Source organism: Mus caroli, unplaced genomic scaffold (genome assembly GCF_978045245.1).
Source record: "Mus caroli unplaced genomic scaffold, Mus_caroli_1 scaffold_4, whole genome shotgun sequence".
NCBI lineage: Eukaryota > Metazoa > Chordata > Mammalia > Rodentia > Muridae > Mus > Mus caroli.
The window spans coordinates 21,976,780-21,992,903 of record NW_028227259.1 but is presented as its reverse complement, the minus strand read 5'-3'; the positions used below and the strand labels follow the sequence as shown (position 1 = coordinate 21,992,903).

At 44.5% G+C, this 16,124-nt stretch overlaps 1 non-coding gene across 1 annotated transcript; it reads left to right on the top strand.

Moving 5' to 3' along the window:
* Positions 1-413: 413 nt before the first annotated feature.
* Positions 414-484, top strand: LOC115031234 (small nucleolar RNA SNORD93). Its single transcript, XR_003836845.1, has one exon. It is a non-coding gene; the product is annotated as a small nucleolar RNA SNORD93 (small nucleolar RNA).
* The last annotated feature ends 15,640 nt before the right edge of the window (positions 485-16,124 follow it).

Sequence of the window (16,124 nt, the reverse complement as noted above, 5' to 3'; positions counted from 1 at the left end):
GATGTTGCTGCTGGTTTTGAAATCAAAGAAAATGTTTCACTTTCCTAAAGGAAGAGTACCGCTATTACTTGCAGTACTATTTGCTTCTAAACATTAAGAGTTTTTGCTTCTGGGGTGGAAACAGTGGGAAAGATGGCCCAGAGGGAATAAAATGGACTCCCAGCTGTCAGCAGTATGAAGATCAGAGCTCTGTGCAGGAATAATGCTAGTCAGAGGCAGGACTTCCATCATCGAATGCAGCTAGGAGCCACCAGGAAGGGCCTTTCTGAAAGAAGCTGTGGCTGCTGCTTTTAACAGTGCTGGCTCTTTTCTCTTTTGAGCAGATGAGTGCTGTGTCCAGGATGACCATGAATTCAAGGTATGTGTTAGATGGAAAGATTTGACTTCCCAGGCATAATCCCAGGAACAGTTCTTGGCCAAGGATGAGAACTCTAACCTGACTGGATACGCTGCTGTGATGGGTTAAAGGATTTACCTGAGGCCAACAGAACAGGCAGGAATTTAATGCAGTCACCCCATGTCTTTTTAAAGTAGATGAGGGGTTGGAGAATGTAGTGAGAGGGCTTAGCAGTGCCAAGCCCGTTACCTTTGATTCTGGGACCTGGCGGAGAGAGCCAACTCTCTAGAGTTATTCTTGCACCTTCTTGTGTGTGCTAGCACACGTGTGTGCTCACTCAAAATAATAAATGGGAGCATTGGTGAATGAATTAATACTTAGAGGGAGATAAAAATTGTGTTCAAACATTTCTGGGTAGTACATTAAGGGTTCTGTTTATACAAGAAGCTAGTTAATGTCAACATAGTCTACACATGGGTGCGTTGCTTAATTATCTTGTTGCCGGTCTAATCATCTCTGTGACGTCTCTTCTGCAGCTCTGGAGCTTGAGATGAACTGGTCCGACTTCCAGAAGAGAAGGTAGGCATCTGTGTGTAGAGTCAAGGTTTTTTTTTTTTTTATGTGTGTGGTTTTTTTTAATGTTTATTTACTATTTTTATGTGTAAGTACACTGTAGCTGTCTTCAGACACACCAGAAGAGGGCATCAGATGTCATTAAGGATGGTTGTAAGCCTCCATGTGGTTGCTGGGATTTGAACTCAGGACCTTCGGAAGAGCAGTCTGTGCTCTAAACCGCTGAGCCATCTCTCCAGCCCTAGAGTCAAGGTTTTAGGTTACTTTGTCCCCTTCATAGCAGGAACGGATGAATTTTGAGGCATTCTTTTTTTTTTTACGTATTTTCCTCAATTACATTTCCAATGCTATCCCAAAAGTCCCCCATACCCCCACCACCACTTCCCTACCCACCCATTCCCATTCTTTTGGCCCTGGTATTCCCCTGTATTGGGGCATATAAAGTTTGCAAGTCCAATGGGCCTCTCCTTCCAGTGATGGCCGACTAGGCCATCTTTCGATACATATGCAGCTAGAGACAAGAGCTCCGAGGTACTGGTTAGTTCATCATGTTGTTCCCCCTATAGGGTTGCAGATCCCTTTAACTCCTTGGGTACTTTCTCTAGCTTCTCCATTGGGAGCCCTGTGTTGAGGCATTCTCATTGCATATAGAGAACATGACAATTTTGGGTCTGTAGAACTAAGTTCCATTATTTAGTTTTCTATGTGTCAGCCCTACTCTGAAACATGCCACAATATTAACATGAGAGATCTTTTGAAAAATTTGGCTTTATTTATAAAATTTTTACTTTTATGTTTTGCCTGCATGTCTGTACCATGTGTGTGCAGTGCCTGTGGAGGCCAAAAGAGGGCATCAAATCCCCCTGGAATTGGAGTTACAGTTGGCTGCTAAGAATTGAACCTAACTCCAAGAAGAGCAGGCAGCCAGGGCTCTTCATTGCTGAGCCCTAAACTTTGGCAACTCAGAATTGTCCAGCACATAGTTGAGAGATCAAGTCCTCCCAGGAGAGTGAGTTGTACGGTAGGATCCATTTGGTGTCCTGGCTTATACCTGCCATGTGTACTCTAGCTGTAGCTGGAATGAGCAAATAGCCTATGTGATTTAAACTACCATGTTGATGCCTCATTATTATGTTCAAATGCCCTGTAGAGAAATGAGGCGAAAAGTTCATGTTTTCAGAGAACTCATAATTCTAAGTAAGAGTCTTGAACATATGGAGTGAAAGACCTTTACATTCTCCACGGTGATGCACTGTGGCGCTCCCAGGCATGAGCAGAGTAAACTCGGCAACTATGGTCTGGTGGGCTTCGGGCGGTGGCCACAGTCTCACCAGATCTACATCCAACTGGCAGACACTATTCAGAGTCAGCTCGCCAGCCACTCCAAAACCTGCTCACATCTGTGGCATGGAGGGTGGGGACCAAAGGGCTTTAATTTGCTGACAGCAATAAAGGGAAGCGCGTGACCTGTTCTTCAAAGAATGCCTTTACCATATAACCAGTTCTGACCTAGTGGAAGAGAGTATAAAGGACTTAATGTGGCCCACAAACTACCCAAATGATTGTTTCTTATCTCTAGTTTTTTTCTACCCCCCAGGAAAAGCCAGTGCAGTTACCTGACAGTGAGTAAACCCGATGTTTCTGGTGGTTTCGTCAGATCTGCCATCACCTGCCAGCCTGACCTGCTTTGATCCCGCAGACTGTCCCTGTCCGCTTATGAACAAAAGGACAGGCTATTGCACAGCAGCCCATGGTTTGGTACACAGTTGCTGCAGGTACTTAAAATGGCTGCCTGAACTTAAACTGGGAGGGTAGCCATTAGAAGATAGAAACCTACCTCCTATATTTCTTAGGAGTCTTGTGACTTAGAAACCCTGTTCTTCATTCCTCCCTAAATGGCCAACCACCGTGGGCAAGGGTTCACCTGCCACTCATGATGCCAGCACTCACAGAACAGGAGCAGGGCAGGGATGCTGGGTGGAGCTAACTGGGTTACCGAATGACACCTGGAGAAGCAGGCTAATGGCCTTACACTATACAGAGGATACAGATGTCTCCATATCCTTATTACTGAACCACAAGTGAAACCCTGAAAGCCCCTGGAATATGCAGTGCGCCAGTGTAAGGTACAAGTTCCAGATTACACAAGCAGAGAGTAGTGGCATCGCACTGAATGCAAGAAACTGAAGTTCCAGGCCTCAGAATTAGTAATGTGTGCTCGAGAGTGACCAGTCCTCAGGACAGATGTAGGACGTTTGGAAGCAGTGAGATATAAGTAGAAGTGTTTTGTAAGTGTACATAGATGCTGAAGAAAGGGAAGACATTCAGTATAGATAGTTAATAGAAAAATATTCCCTGGCGGTGGTGGCGCATGCCTTTAATCTCAGCACTTAGGAGGCAGAGGCAGGAGGATATCTGAGTTCGAGGCCAACCTGGTCTACAGAGTGAGTTCCAGGACAGCCAGGGCTACACAGAGAAGCCCTGTCTCGAAATAACCCAAAAAAGAAAAATATTAATATTTGAATATAATAAAGTAAAGCCTCTGAAGTAAGCATGAGCAATATTTAAAAAGAAAATGTTTGAAAAAAAATGGAAAATGATATAGCAGAAGGCACCTGGACCCTGTGTAGTTCCTTTTGAGTTACCTTGGGGCGTATGGGTTACAATAGGTTTAACAGTCTCTCTAAGATCAGGATCAAGAAGAAAGGAGTAAATCTTGTCCTCTCTCAAATTCCCAGGAAGCAGACTTAGGTAAGGAGAGGAGGGACACAAGGGTACAAGCTGTCGGACCGAAACTAGGGGATCTTTTAAGTCAGAATATAACGTGTTCTCCACTCAGGTCAGAAGAACTCCATTCAAAGCCTACAGTGCCAACCTATGACAAGATTGCAGGATGGCCTGTTAGGAAGCCCACAGTGACTTTCCCAGTCACTATAAGCTACCCACAGATGAAAGAATTTCACAATGTTACAATGAATTTGGTTGCCAACACTCTAAGGAGATTTCAGGAGGCAGTGGTAGTCTGCTAAACACACTGTATGTGAACAAGTACTATATAACTGAGTGTTTACAAAGTAACTTAAGCTGTAGATAGAGCAATATCAGATCCAGGTACTAGAGAGCTTCCCATTAAATCTTTCATTTTGAGAATGCTAATGCTGAATGCAAAAAAGCTATTAGAATTTCAATGGTCATATCTGCGCCTAGTTATTTAAAACTACTGTGGATATTAGGTCTAGTGTTTCCAATTAAGTCATGATTGGACAGGCAATTACGAAAGGTGGTCTGAGTGCCCGATACTTTTAGCAGAGGCGGACATTTCCTAGAGGGCTGGAGACAAGCAGTACCTAGTGAGAGGACCTAACTCCGATGGCAGCCCCTCATTAGATAGATCTGGCAGCCATGTTAGACCTTAAATTTCCCAGGACAGCCCAGCTTCCTTTTGTAGACACCGCAGAAAGAGGGCAGCCAATCAGCAACTGCCCTGATATCTGGCCAGGGGCTTATAACAGTTATGAAAGAGTCCTATAAGGTAGCAATCTCTCCCTTGAGGTATAAACCAATCAGAAATTTAGGAATATCCTATACCATAAAGCTCAACCAATCCTGGTGAAGGTGACCCAAATACAAGTGGAAAACTCCAACTGGTTCTAAAAGGGGCCTACTAGCTTCCCTCATGGTCCCTGATTTTGCTTGGATGATTGACCCCTACGTGCCAGCTGTTTTTGAAGAATAAACGCTCTGTGCCTTTGCATACTATTCTAGTCTGAGATCTTCTTTCAGTGACTCTAGAAACTTTACATTCAGGATAATTTTTTTCTCTAATGAGCCATGGAGAAAGCTTCCTGGGATATATAAAAGATGTGGAAGGAACAGACAGGGCTTATAAATGTACACCATCCAGAGATACAAATATTCATTACTGTTAGAAAACTGACAAAGGGGTTTTGTGGGCCCCTGAAAAAAAACCGAGCCATTTGATTTTCCAGATGAAGGTATTGAAAAATGTTACAGACTGGGCTAGCCTTAATACAGAAGTTGGCTCCAAATTTATAAGGAGGCCATTAATAGAAATACCAGCCACCCTGCCATTAAGATGGTTAACTGACAAGCTTGTCTGAGCAAAGCAGTGTTCCTTAAATAAGGAAAAATGACAGGCACTAATAGCTGGTCCAAGAGCAGCTGAAGGCTCAACATTGCTACTAAGCCTCAGGATTCTGTATTTGTCATAAAGAAATATGGAAAATGGAGGATGCCAACAGATCTGAGAGCAACCAAAGTAATTCAGCCTATGGGTTCCTTACAACCTGGAATCCCTTTTGTAGTGGGTTGGTCTGATGCTGTTTGTCTTTAAGTAAATTCTGTGCCCCATGATCTGGTTGCTCCAAGACAAGCAGGTCATCATGTATACCAGCTTTTGTTGTAAAAACTTTCCCCGCAAGTTATCCATGACTGGTTAATGAAGATGCCTGCAGCTGTGCAGAGGAGTGAGTGGAGTGATAGGCAGGACTTGAGTTCCTCGGCTTTGAGGGGTGGGGGCAAACACCATGCATAGTATAGGTGGATTGTGAACCCGTGGCTATGAAGGCCAGGCAGAACATAGCAATATTTTGATATTTTGCTTTATTGATAGGGAAGTAGACAAACTAGCATAGAGGGTTGATACCTGCCCAGCTCTAGTGCTTTAAGGCTTATTAACTGGCTTGCTATTTATTTGGGAACTAAATGATCTAATGTGGGGTAGAAACCTCCAAAGAATATTTACTGCAGCACCCTTTAACATCTTAGTCACCTAAGATATGACCTATTATAGAGACTAATTTTAAAGATAGCTTTTTTTCAATACCTTGAGAAACAAGATAAAATTTGCTTTCACTCTGCCCACATTTAACCATAAAAAACCAGCTAAGAGATATCAGTGGACATTGATCTTGTGTCAATATTTTGTATAACAGCCATTAGAAATAATTCATAAATAGTTTTCTCAATCTAAAATTTATCATATGATGAGATCTTGTGGGCTGACTCAGATGGAGATGCCTTTTTAAAAAAATGCTTGATGAAGTAACAAGAATTTTGCCTTATTGGGGATTACAAATTGCTCCTGGAAAAGATACAAAGAGGAGATTCTATTATTTAGGTTATAAAACAGGTTTACAGAAAATTTAGCCACAAAAGGTATAGATCAGAAGATACCAATTATAAACTTAATTATTTTGAAAATTTACTGGGACATTAATTGACTACAGCCCACAATTGGATTAACTACTCAAGACCTAAGTAATTTATTTCAAACCTTTCAAGGTGATTCAGGTTTAAATAGTATAAGAAAATTATCAGCTGAAGCGGAAAGGAATTGGCTCTGGTAGGAAAGATTACAGGATGAGCACCCGGATCCTAAGCTGGGCTGCATTTTACTTACTTTGCCTTCTATTCATTTTCCCACAGGAATTCTTACACAGAGAGAAGATAATATCTTACAATGCATATTTTTTTTTAAGATTTATTTATTATATATAAGTACACTGTAGCTGTCTTCAGACACTCCAGAAGAGGGAGTCAGATCTCATTACAGATGGTTGTGAGCCATCATGTGGTTGCTGGGAATTGAACTCAGGACCTCTGCAAGAGCAGTCAGTGCTCTTAACCTCTGAGCCATCTCTCCAGCCCAGAATGCATATTTTTAGCACATAAACTGGAAAAAAAAAAAAGAAGAAGAAAAGAAAGAAGGAAAAACCTATATAGAAAAGGTTTCTGAATTGTTTGTCAATTACCAGGAACAAACCCAGCAGAGATTGTAGTGACTTTTACTAATGCTGAAATTACCTCATAGGTAATCCATGAGGATTGCCAAAGAGTTTGCAATAGCATTTTGGGAGAAACTATAAACAAGTATCCTCAAGAGCAAGCAACTTCAATCTATAAAAAGAATTGGATTCTTCCTTGTACTGTGAGAACCTTTTATACAGATGCCAATACATCAGGAATGGCAAGTTATAAGTCAAAAAATATAAATAGTTCAAAGTCCATATGCTTCAGTTCAAATATTAGAAATATAAGCTACTCCATAATAGGCGTCATGTGAATACTAGGAGCTTAAAGAAAACTTTTTCTATTAAACTTGATGACAAGTCAAGGAAATTATAGAATTTGTTCTACTTGTTCTGTGTATAATCAAGCTCCATTACCTGCTGGAAGTAACCCTAAAGGCATACAAAGAAGTAAAATTTGGATGGATGTGTTTCATTTTGCAGAGTTTAGAAAATTAACTTATTATTAAATTAACTATCAAACAGTTGATACCTATTCAGGATTCAAATTAGTTGTGAAAAGGCTGATTCTGTATTATATATTATAGCATTAAACATATTTGGGTACCGCATCCAATCCTACAGGTCAAGCAATTGGGTAAAAATGTAACAATGCTTTAAAGGAGATGCTTGTAAAACAGAAGGGGGATATGAGCTCTCCCAGTGGTAAATTACATAATCATTTATTAACTTTAAATTTTGTAAATGTCAGTGAGACAGGTAAACACAGCTGCTGAAAAACTCTGGAGTCTAAAAAGGACTGATGAATTAAATCTACCTGTATATAGTAAGGATGTGTTAACTTCAGAATGGAAGTCAGGAAATCTGTCCCAATCAGGGAGAGGCTAGGCCTTTATTTCCACAGGAAATGAGAAGCTTTGGAGTCTTTCAAAGTTAATAAAGATTAGATTTGACCATGGGAGACTTGCAAATCTTGGATGCTGATGTGTGAGGGAAGAGACCTGGAAGGATGGCAAAGCAGGTTACTTGAATGCTGATTCCCCACACATAGAAACAATTCAAGAGACTTTGAAGAAGGAAATGACATAGTTCATCAGACTGAAAACTTTTGAATGCTGCAAACCTACTCCTGGTTATGGTATCTATGGTAACTACACAGGTACAGGCCCAAACCTTTTATTTCTAAACCTCCGTCTATCAGATGGGTACATTAAGGACACATGGGTGTCTCCACAATATCCAATGATTCTTTTTGGCTACCTAATGTAAGGGATGGTACTGATACTAAGGTCTAGTTTCCTAATTGGTTCTTGATTTGTCAATAAAGAAGGCCAAGAGCCGGGCTGGTGAGATGGCTCAGTGGGTAAGAGCACCCGACTGCTCTTCCGAAGGTCCAGAGTTCAAATCCCAGCAACCACATGGTGGCTCACAACCATCTGCAACGAGATCTGGTGCCCTCTTCTGGAATGTCTGGAGACAGCTACAGTGTACTTACATATAATAAATAAATCTTTAAAAAAAAAAAAAAAAGAAGGCCAAGAGCCAATTGCTGGGCAGAAGGTACAGGTGGGGCTTCCAGGAAAGGAGCCGGGAAAGAGAGAGGGGGGCTTTTCTGCCATGCTTTGGAGGAAAGAGGATTCTGTAACCATGTAACACCTCAGGGTAGCTAGAGCCTCCGGCCACCGCTACAGGCAAGGGGCAAAAGATATCTAACGGACTAATTGCAACAAGCCATTAAGCTTAGGGCTGGAAGGACAGACAAAGACAACAAATTGATAAGGGTACGCATTTCCAGGCTGAAGGTAAATATCTGTGCCCAGCAATTGTGTCACAAAAGGCAAGCTCTAAAGTGACAAACTGTGTCCTTTATCCTTGCATCTGGGGTCTCTGGAGTAGTCTGCTACCCCTCCCTGAGCAAAGACGGGTAGAGAGAGAGGCTAGGTTGGGTCCATCCCGGGAGCCGGGTTGGGACCGATAGTTCTAGATCCCAGAGCTAAGCTGAGTCGGACAAAAGGATGCTGGGAACAGCCAGAGTGCAGCAGCTCCTGGGCAAAACGGTTGTGTGTCTTTAAAACTACACACAACAATCTGGTTCTTGAGACTTAGATGTGTTGATACAGAAATGTCCCTACAATGTTACATTTAAAAGTTTGTGTGTTGGGGCTCTGAGATGGCTCTGCAGTTAAAAGACCTCTTCCAGAGGTCCTAAGTTCAATTCCCAGCAACTATATGGTGGTTCACAACCATCTGAATGAGATCCAATACACTCTTCTGGTGTGTCTGAAGACTCAGTGTACTCAGATACATAATTTCTTTTTTTTTTTTTTTTAATCTTAAAAAAAAAGTGTCTTCAGAGCAAAATGACCCACCACCAGTGAGGTAAAAGGAGATAGCCCCAAGTGGTCCACCCTCAAAGACTACCTTAGCTGGCACTTCCTCAAAATCTGCATCCAGGGCAGCTTCAAAGCAGCTAGACCAAGATGGTACAACCTCACAAACTGCTTCAGCTAGGACTGCACTTTCCTGGACAGCAGCTCTCCCAGGACTTGGCCAGCATTCCAATTTTCTTTGGGTCCCCAAAGATGTTGCCCCAAGACAGCAGGACGCAATCTAAACACAACACTGTCATTCCCAAGAGGAGTGGTGGGTGGTTATTGGTCATTTGGTGGGATATGGATGGTTGTCATTTTAAGAGATTGGTTGTGGGTTTTTAGTGGTTGTAGTTAGGGAAGAAACAAAGAAAAGGAAGTTAGATTTAGGGATCTCTCTCTCCCTCTATCCTTTCTCTCCTATCTAGTGTTGGCGAGTGAAACTAGGTAAGGGGGGGGGGGGACTGACAGGGAAAAGGAAAGTGGGTATCTCCTTTTAGACTGAAAGGCAGCAAGTCTCATATTTTAGATTGGTATTGATTTTAAGGTTATGTTTTGCTACTGAAGGATTGTGACAGAGTAGAAAATTTTAGTCCCCTATACCTGATCCTGAGAAGGTGAACTTTGTGACCCAATGTTCCAGGATGTGCTAACTGAAAAAACAGATGGCAACATTCCTCCACAAAGCCACCCCTTTGTTCCAGGAAATGTTTATTCAGAAAAAACGCCCTGACCACTTCTTGAACCTGTTAAGAAAACTTGCTAGATTTCCCAATACTATCAATCATTGCCAAGAGTTTGTGTTTTTTTGCCTTTATAATCCTCTTACCCCTTGAGCTCGGGGTCAATCTCCTCTACCCCTGTGTGGGTTATGAGTCGACCCCGGTGCGTTGGTTCCTGAATAAACCTCTTGTTTGCATCAAGAACGGTCTCTTGTGAGTTCCTGGACATCGCAATATCCCAAGGATTGAGTGAGGTGCTCCCCATCTTGGAAGGGGGGAGGGGAGGTCTTTCGTTTGGGGGCTCGTCCGGGATCTGCAACCACCCCAGAGCTCCCAAGACTGCCTTGGAGGTGAGATTCTGTCTTTGTCCCTTGGTTCATCTGTCTAAATTCTTTCTCTACTCAGGCTGCACGAGTTGGTTTCAGTTTTGGTGCTGGTATTTTTTTTTTTTTTTTTTTTTTTTTTGGTTTAACTTTTGTGTTGGGGGATGCCCCGACTCTGGACCATTGTCCCATCTGAAGGTCGAGAGAGACACGGTGGCCCCCTTCCTGAGGAGAGACCACCTGCCCCTGCAGCCGTCTGGATTGTTTTTCTGGTTCTGGTCGTCCAAGTGGAAGCGGACGATTGTAAGCTTGTGTCTTGTTCTGATCTGCATGTCTTTTGTGTTCTCCGTGACCTGGATGATGGCACAGACTGTGACAATTCCCCTTAGTTTGACTCTTGACCATTGGACTGAAGTTAGGGTTCGAGCACATAATCTTTCTGTCCAGGTCAAAAAGAGACCCTGGCAGACTTTTTGTCCCTCCGAATGGCTGACCTTTGGTGTTGGCTGGCCCCCAGAGGGCAGTTTTGATTTGGCCATCACTTTTGAAATTAAAGCAATTGTTTTTCAGGAGGGCCCACAGTCACATTCTGATCAGCAGCCATACCTTACAGTATGGCAAGACCTGGTCAAACCCTGGGTACTCGGACAAAAGCCAGGCTCCTGAGTCCTGGCACTCAAAGGAGTCTGCTGGAGGCAAACCGAAAGTAAAGACTCCTTCCTGGACGGAGCCTTCCAAGCCTTCTCCTCCCAAGATCTATCCCGATTTTGAGGAGCCACCAGAATGGCCTCTCCCCTTACCTCCCTCATATCCCCAACCCCATTATCTGCTCCTCCCCCTCCTCAACCTCGACCGGCTCCTGACCAAGGCATGGAGAGTATTGGACCAGCTGCAAGGACTTGTTGCCGAGCACAGAGTCTGGGATGTCTGGACTCCAACTACAGAGGAAAAGGAGAGGATTCTCCTGGAAGCTAGGAAAAATGTTTCAGGTGCCAGTGTGATACCTACCAACCTGTCAAACGAGATAGATGTAGGATTCCCACTTGACCAACCTGACTGGGACTTCAGTATCCCTGAAGGTAGGGAGCGATTGACAGCCTATCGCCGGGCTCTCATGGAGGGTCTCCAAGGGACTGCCAGGTGCCCAACCAATTTGGTCAAGGTAAGAGAGGTCCTGCAGGGTCCTGTAGAGCCACCATCTGTTTTTCTTGAGCACCTGATGGAAGCCTAGCAGCTTTATACTCCTTTTGACCTCAATTCAGAGGGTCAACAGGCAGCGGTGGCCATGGCATTCATAGGGCAGTCAGCTTCAGACATTTAAAAAAAAAAAAACTCCAGAAGTTGGAAGGATTGCAGGATTATACATTACCAGACTTAGTCAAAGAGGCAGAAAAAGTGTTCCATAAGAGGGCAACTGAAGAAGAGAGAAAGGAGAGAGGGAAGTGAGAGGCTGAAGAACGAGAAGAGAGAAGGGATAGAAAACAAGAAAGAAACTTGACCAGAATTTTGGCCGCAGTAGTAGCAGCGAGGGGTAGAGATAGAGAACAGACAGGACCTAGTCAGGGCACCTGGGCAACAGAAGACCCCCTCCAGGATTTAGGGACGATGGCCGAAGAAGACCATTAGACAAGGACCAGTGCGCCTACTACAAAGAAAAAGGACATGGGCCAGAGAATGCCCAAAGAAGAAGGGCTGAAATCCTAACTCTAGGGTCCTGGCCCTAGAAGAGGATAATTAGAGGGGACGGCGCTCGGACCCACTCCCCGAGCTTAGGGTAGCCTTAACAGTGGAGGAGACCCCTATGGATTTCTTGGTAGACACCGGAGCTGAGCATTCAGTATTAAGACAGCTTTTAGGAAAATTAAATGATAAAAGAACCATTGTAATTGGTGCTACCGGACAAAAACATTACCCTGGACAACTTCCCGAACAGTGGATCTTGGAAAAAATCAAGTAACTCACTCTTTTTTGGTCATCTCTGAGTGTCCAGCACCTTTGTTAGGAAGGAATCTTCTTACCAAATTAAAAGCTCAGATTAGGTTAACTTCTGCTGCACCCAGGGTAACCTGGGGACCTCCCACCTCAGTGGTGCTGGCCCTGGGGCTGGAAGAAGAGTACCATTTACATGAATCCCCAGACTGGTCAGGCTACTCAGATGTTCAGGACTGGCTGACGGCTTTTTCAAAAACTTGGGCTGAAACAGGAGGAATGGGAATGGCAATCAGGGTCCCCCCAGTAGTGGTGGGACTCAAAACTGATGCTGTGCCTATTAGGGGTCCGCCAGTATCCCATGAGCCAAGAGGAAAGAGATCAGACCCCACATCCAGAGAGTCTTACAAGATATTTTGATACCCTGCCAGTCCCCATGGAACACCCCCCTCCTGCCAGTCAAAAAGCCAGGGACAAATGACTACAGACCAGTACAAGAAGGTTAATAAGAGTCCAGGACATACATCCAACAGTTCCCAATCCTTACAACTTACTCAGCTTGCTCCCAACAGAGAGGAAATGGTATATTGTTTTGGATCTTAAAGATGCTTTCTTTTGTTTAAAGCTTCACTCATCCAGCCAACTAATTTTTGCTTTTGATTGGAGAGACCCGGACTCGGGGATGTTGGGGCAACTAACTTGGACTAGATTGCTTCAAGGTTTCAAGAACTCTCCTACTCTCTTCCATGAGGCACTACATCGAGACCTTGCCACCTTCAGAACTGAAAACCCACAGGTAACTCTCCTTCAATATGTAGATGATTTGCTCCTGGCCACAACTACCCAAGCAGAATGCCAGCAGGGAACTGAAAAACCCCTAACTGAATTGGGTGAGTTGGGGTATCGTGCCTCTGCTAAAAATGTCAGACTGAGGTCACCTACTTGGGCTACACACTCCATGATGGAAAACGATGGCTGACAGAGGCTAGAAAACAGACAGTGACCCAGATTCTGGCTCCAACCACCCCTTGCCAGGTAAGAGAGTTCCTGGGAACAGCTGGTTTTTGCAGACTCTGGATACCGGGATACCGGGATTCGCTATTCTTGTGGCTCCTTTCTACCCTGACCAAAGAGGGAGGAAAATTCCACTGGACTTCTGAATTTCAAGAAGCATTCGACAAAATCAAACAAGCCTTATTGCCAGCTCCAGCCTTGGCTTTGCCTGATTTAACTAAGCTGTTTACACTATATGTAGATGAACAGGCTGGGGTGGCCCGAGGAGTCATTACCCAGAGCCTAGGGCCCTGGAAGAGGCCAGTTGCCTACCTATCAAAAAAATTGGACCCAGTGGCCAGCGGCTGGCCATCGTGCTTAAAAGCTATCGCTGCAGTGGCCCTGTTGGTCAAAGATGCAGATAAGCTAACCTTGGGACAGCAGATAATTATAGTAGCACCCCATGCCCCAGAGAGTGTCATCAGACAGCCCCCAGACAGATGGATGATTAGCACCCACATGACTCACTACCAAAGCCTGTTGCTGACTGAACATGTGGTTTTTGCTCTCCCTGCCATCCTTAACCCCACCACCCTGTTACCAGAAGCTGAAGAATTGTGTCCCATTCATCATTGTGCAGACATCCTAGCCGAAGAAGTTGGCACCTGTCGAAATTTGCGGGATCATCCATGGGCTGGAAGCCCCAACTGGTACACCGATGGCAGCAGCTTTGTGGTCGAGGGTAAGCAGAAAGCCGGGGCGGCAGTGGTGGATGAAAAGTGGGTGATTTGGGCCAGCAGTTTACCGGAAGGAACTTCAGCCCAAAAAGCTGAATTGATAGTGTTTATCCAGGCCCTCCGCCTAGCTCAAGGAAAAAACATCAACATTTACATGGACAGCCGGTATGCTTTTGCCACTGCCCATATCCATGGGGCAATTTACAGACAGCAGGGGCTACTAACTTCTGCAGGAAAAGAAATTAAAAATAAAGAAGAAATCCTCAGCCTGCTCGAAGCTATACATCTGCCTGCTAAGGTAGCCATCATACACTTTCCAGGACATCAGAAGGGACGAGATGCAGTGACCAGAAGAAATCAAATGGTTGACTTAACTGCAAAACAGGCAGCCCAAGGGACTTCGATACTAGCTCTTGATATGCCAATAGACTATTATGCCATCAGGGAAACCAGTTTTCATTATTCACAAGAGGATCTTGACCTCATGGACAGATTGGGACTAGACCAGCATACGCCCTGTTGGGTATTTCAAACTGAAGAAGGAAAATTGATACTTCCAAGTAAGGAAGCTATGAGTACCTGACTAATCTCCATTACTTAACACATTTAGGTGCAAAAAATTAAGAGACTTGGTAAAAACTTCAAATTATTATAGTATTGGATTGTCTGACCTGGCAAGTGAAGTTCCTAAAAGATGCAGGGCCTGTGCCCTGACTAATGCAGGATGCTCCCCATTCACTCCAGGAAGAAGACTCTGGGGAGGCAGACCAGGAGCCTTTTGGGAAGTTGATTTCACTGAGGTAAAACCAGCTAGATACGGTAACAAATATTTGTTAGTTTTTATAGATATCTTTTCAGAATGGGTGGAAGCTTTCCCAACAAAGACAGAGACAGCAAATATCATAGCTACGAAGATCCTGGAAGAAATCTTCCCAAGGTTTGGGATACCCAAGGTAATTGAGTCTGATAATGGACCTGCCTTTGTTGCCCAGGTAAGTCAGGGATTGGCCACTCAACTGGAGATTAATTGGAAATTACACTGTGCATATAGACCCCAGAGCTCAGGACAAATAGAAAGAATGAATAGAACTTTAAAAGAAACCTTGACTAAATTGTCCTTGGAGACCGGCAAAAAGGATTGGACAGTCCTCCTTCCCTTTGCCCTGTTCCAAGTCTGGAACACTCCTGGGCACTATAAATTGACACCTTATGAGATTTTATGTGGTGGACCCCCACCTCTGACTGAATCAGGTGGGATATTTAACTCTGATGCTGTTCTTGAGAAAGGAGGCCTGGGACCTACTCAGAGAAGCCTACAAACCTGAGGACTTGACGGTTCCGCACCAGTACCAAGTGGGGGATGCTGTTTTGTCTGGCGCCACCACGTGGGAAACCTTGAACCTCGGTGGAAAGGACCATACATGGTGTTGATGACCACTCCTACCACTATTAAGGTGGAAGGAATCTCAGCCTGGATCCATGCCTCACATGTTAAAGAAGCACCAGAACAATCTCAAGATGAATGGGACCTGGAAACCACTAATAATCCTCGTAAGCTGTGCCTCCATCGCAGACGGGACAAGACTGATGGACAAGACCAACCATAATCCCCACGTTCCCTGAAAACTAACATGGCAGGTTCTGTCACAAACTGGAGAAGTGATCTGGTCCACTTCCAAAGTTGCCCCCCCCCATATACGTGGTGGCCTATGCTTACTCCCGATTTTTGCCAATTGGTAGCTGGCCTAGGTTCTCGGGATATTTCTAATGCTGACCCACAAGATCTCCCTTTCCAGGCAGGAAAGAGATTCTCCCCTGGAGGTGCATTTGGGTGCGGGGATCCCGAGCACAGATGTCAACTGGAGACAAGGCTTCTATGTCTGTCCTCAAGATGGCCGGGATAAGGCTGCAGTTCAGCGATGTGGGGGCCTAGAAAGCTTGTTCTGTTCAGCGTGGGGTTGTGAGACTACGGGAGAGATGTATTGGAAGCCCAGTTCCTCCTGGGATTGGATCATAGTTCATAAAAATTACACCTCTCCCCAAAAGTGCTCCGGGAATAATCTTGGAATCTGTAACACCACCCCAACTTGTATCCCCCTAAATATCACTATCACTACCCGAGGAAGAACCGAGGCCCCCTCTACATGGCTGCGAGGGAGAACATGGGGTCTCAGATGGTATTTCCCAGACAGGTATTTCCCAGACAGGTTGACCAAACAAGATCTTGGAGCCACTTTCAAGATCCAACTTAAGGTCGAGGACCTCCCAGCAGTGGGTCCTAATAAGATGTTGGATGAACAAGGTCCTTCAGGCCCTCTACCCCCACCAAGGCCACCTCCACCTCCTACTTTTACCACTCCCTCCAAGGTT